Consider the following 4,581-nt stretch of genomic DNA (forward strand, 5'->3'; position numbering starts at 1 on the left):
GATGTTGACAATGCCGCCCACAGGCACAACACAGCCATCTTTGGGAATGTGACCAAACTACATTGCCATCCGGCCCAGAAACGACACCTCCATCTACAGGAATCCAACGAAACTACGCCAACCATACCTCCAAAACACGGCACCGCCATCTATGACAATGTGACGAAACCACATGCAATAGCTCCATCTACGCGAATCGGACGACACTACGTCCACCATGTCGAGCGCACCACAAACAAAAAATACCGCCACCTGCAGGTCCCCCGCAACATGACCTGCTGCACCGATGATACCGCCATCTATGAGACGCCACGCCGACTACGACATCGCTAGGTCCCACAGTGCCCATTTTCCGACGCCACCCACAAACCCTGCATCATCTGCCCACCACAGGAGCCCCAACGCCTGTGCCTGCGTCGCACGAAGTCGTCGACCGACAATCGCTCCACCCGCACCCGCACGTGCCCCACCCCAACCGCCCAAATCGCAACTCCAGCGGATGAACGGCGGACTCTTCCCGCACTCGTAACGTGCAATCCGCCCCTATATCTTGCGTTTCATGAAGAGTTATATCGAATATGCCATATTCCCGCTGTCCCTATACATGCTGTAAGTAGCTCGCTTGCTACAGCAGCAGCAGCAGCAGCACCACCTCCGCGCGCTTCCCTGGGGGCACTGAACCGCAGGATGCGAGACCCCACGCCCAGTGGCAAACAGGGCTCCTCTCAGAATATAGGCGGTCCCTACCCCTCACAACGATGACGGTGGGAGGGCCGTTTTACGAGACCATTTCCTGCGGTGCCAACGCTGTCGTAGAGCCGATACTCCATCTTTGGTACAAGGCAATCATTCCGCTGTAAATCAGTACGTCACTCGTAGTTCAGTCACCTCACAGCACTGCTCAGTAAACTATGCAGGCCCACATAGATAGATTATGATAGATTATATACGCAAATGCCCCTATACATGCTGAACGTCCGTACACACAAAATGAACCACACGTCAGCCACACACTCTATCACACACTACTCTCTGCCTGTAACAGACACAGATACAACTACTAAGCACCAGCATGGACCAACGTCCGGTGCATCCTATCCGCCACAGTACACCAACTACGCTATGATAACCAGACCGGGAGGTCCAATCATAAAACAGAATACCCCACTCGTCCGACAACCACAATTGCTCAGAGAAGCCACCAACACCCACACATGTCCTACACAGGGGTGCACCCATCACCACCACACTGCCTCGTCTTACAGCACAAACACACTGGCAGGAATGAAACACACAGGTCTGCCGCAACCACAGACACGGCTCGCCCCCTCTCACTGGCGAAAAGCGCATCCCGACGTGACATAACTCCTTTGACACACTGACGCTGCCTCGGGCATCCACGTCCTACGGTCGATATCAACGAACCTCCCCCCCCCCCCTCCCCCCCACAACACGCCATCCCATACCACATTGTGTACCGTACCCAAACCTAACGTGTACTGTACTACAACGCAATGTGTACCATAACACAACCCAGTTTGTACCTTAACCTAACCTATGTCACCTTAACCTAACCTATGTCACCTTAACCTAACCTATGTCACCTTAACCTAACCTATGTCACCTTAACCTAACCTATGTCACCTTAACCTAACCTATGTCACCTTAACCTAACCTATGTCACCTTAACCTAACCTATGTCACCTTAACCTAACCCATCTTGCACCTTAACCTAACCCATCTTGCACCTTAACCTAACCCATCTTGCACCTTAACCTAACCCATCTTGCACCTTAACCTAACCCATCTTGCACCTTAACCTAACCCATCTTGCACCTTAACCTAACCTATGTTGCACCTTAACCTAACCTGTGTTGCACCTTAACCTACCTCAATTTGCACCGCAATGTAACGCAATTTGCACCGCAATGTAACGCAATTTGCACCGCAATGTAACGCAATTTGCACCGCAATGTAACGCAATTTGCACCGCAATGTAACGCAATTTGCACCGCAATGTAACGCAATTTGCACCGCAATGTAACGCAATTTGCACCGCAATGTAACGCAATTTGCACCGCAATGTAACTCAATTTGCACCGCAATGTAACTCAATTTGCACCGCAATGTAACTCAATTTGCACCGCAATGTAACTCAATTTGCACCGCAATGTAACTCAATTTGCACCGCAATGTAACTCAATTTGCACCGCAATGTAATGCAATTTGCACCGCAATGTAATGCAATTTGCACCGCAATGTAATGCAATTTGTACCGCAATCTACCCCCACATTGTGCCTTAACCTAACCCACATTGTGCCTTAACCTAACCCACATTGTGCCTTAACCTAACCCACGTTGTGCCTTAACCTAACCCACGTTGTGCCTTAACCTAACCCACGTTGTGCCTTAACCTAACCCACGTTGTGCCTTAACCTAACCCACGTTGTGCCTTAACCTAACCCAAGTTGTGCCTTAACCTAACCCAAGTTGTGCCTTAACCTAACCCAAGTTGTGCCTTAACCTAACCCAAGTTGTGCCTTAACCTAACCCAAGTTGTGCCTTAACCTAACCCAAGTTGTGCCTTAACCTAACCCAAGTTGTGCCTTAACCTAACCCAAGTTGTGCCTTAACCTAACCCAAGTTGTGCCTTAACCTAACCCAAGTTGTGCCTTAACCTAACCCAAGTTGTGCCTTAACCTAACCCAAGTTGTGCCTTACCCTGCTCTGTAATTGGCATATGACACGTTACATTAATGTATTGTCCAACCGCAACCCGCTCAGAATGTTGTGTACACAGCTACGTGTCATCTCCCCATAACAGCTGCATTGCAGTGTGGTACGCCATAGAGACGTGTGGGAGTAATGGACGCAGTGGATGGCGATCAGCATGAGCCGTCTGTTCATGTAGTGGCGCGTGTATGCAGACGTAGTAGTCTCTTCTCACACAATGTGATAGCACGGTGCCCCGCGTTCCACATCTGCGACATGCTACAGAGGCCGGTTGACAGTTGGTCGCGCAATGGACATCGCATACGTACGGGGGCACCTTCCACGTGCCCTCTAGTCGGGCACATTTTGTTGCGTGGATGTGAGCGGATGTAGTGTGTCTTGACACCTGACAGGCAGGCATGCAATAATAGTTGACTTTGCAAACGGGGATGGACGTGTACGTTTACTGGTGACGTTACGCAAATGAACAACTGGTAACCCGTTGTGGTGCGGTTGTCCTTGCTGGAGGTACATCTGTGAGGGCAACGATCGGTACAGCTACGAAGCGGTCCCCACCATACCAACGAACGTGAATGTGAATCTGGGTGTGAAGCGATACGCGGCTGTGGGTGGGTGGGACTGTCCCCGGCCGGTGAGGGGGGGCCGCCCGGCGTGCTGGCCGCGCGGTGCGTGGGCGCACGCGCTACAGCCGGCTGGTGGGGGCGCCCAGTGGCAGGCGCGCCGGCCGACGGACGCGGCAGGCGGCGCAGCTGCGCGCCGGGGCACCCTGCGCGCGGCGCCGTGCAGCCAAAGTGGGTCCTCGCCGGCCCGGTGCGAAGCGCGGTGGACATCTGCAGTGTGCTGGTCCGATTGAGGACTGTGTGCGTTGAGGATGCGCCGCCGCCCGGCACTCGGCGCCGCGACGCCGTCTGCTGCTCGGTCGCCCCAGCGGTTCTCGCTGGTGGTTTGTATCGCAGTTGTGCAGACGTGTTGGCACGTGCGCTGTGCTGGGAGAGTTCGCTTCGGCACCCACGTGGGGCCTTTGCCCTTCTGTGGCGCTGGCGTTGGAGCTGCCGGTCACCGTAGGTGGCGCGTGTTGTCTCCCGCCGGCAATGCCACGACAGCACGCTCCCGGGCCTCTGTCGGCAGCGGCAAGCTCAGTTGGGAGCACGGGTGGTCGCACCTAAAGCGTCTACTCGCCTAACTCCGGGCGATTGCGCCTCTCTCGAACCCGACCAAGTACTTAGGACGGCGCTGCGCGCCGCCGGGACCTGAGAGGGTTTCGAGGTGTATTGTGCAGGGGAGCTCAGCCTCCTCCTGTTTGCAGAATAATTGAGCGGACGCTTGCGTGTTCGCGCGGGCCCCTGGGACACACTCCCGGGCGGCCGGCTGCTCAGCTCTAGTTGACGCAGCTCCCTGGTTGATCCTGCCAGTAGTCATATGCTTGTCTCAAAGATTAAGCCATGCATGTCTCAGTACAAGCCGCATTAAGGTGAAACCGCGAATGGCTCATTAAATCAGTTATGGTTCCTTAGATCGTACCCACGTTACTTGGATAACTGTGGTAATTCTAGAGCTAATACATGCAAACAGAGTCCCGACCAGAGATGGAAGGGACGCTTTTATTAGATCAAAACCAATCGGTCGGCTCGTCCGGTCCGTTTGCCTTGGTGACTCTGAATAACTTTGGGCTGATCGCACGGTCCTCGTACCGGCGACGCATCTTTCAAATGTCTGCCTTATCAACTGTCGATGGTAGGTTCTGCGCCTACCATGGTTGTAACGGGTAACGGGGAATCAGGGTTCGATTCCGGAGAGGGAGCCTGAGAAACGGCTACCACATCCAAGGAAGGCAGCAGGCGCGCAAA

General features: G+C 53.9%; 1 non-coding gene across 1 annotated transcript in view; it reads left to right on the forward strand.

Annotated features, from left to right (window-relative positions):
* Window positions 1-4,126: 4,126 nt before the first annotated feature.
* The window catches only part of LOC126114659 (small subunit ribosomal RNA), a 1,909-nt gene continuing 1,454 nt past the window's right edge, over window positions 4,127-4,581 (forward strand). The window contains exon 1 of the ribosomal RNA XR_007525204.1: window positions 4,127-4,581. This exon is cut by the window's right edge and continues 1,454 nt beyond it. This is a non-coding gene — a ribosomal RNA (small subunit ribosomal RNA).

The sequence above is a fragment of the Schistocerca cancellata genome, unplaced genomic scaffold, assembly GCF_023864275.1.
Source record: "Schistocerca cancellata isolate TAMUIC-IGC-003103 unplaced genomic scaffold, iqSchCanc2.1 HiC_scaffold_315, whole genome shotgun sequence".
Classification (NCBI taxonomy): Eukaryota; Metazoa; Arthropoda; class Insecta; order Orthoptera; family Acrididae; genus Schistocerca; species Schistocerca cancellata.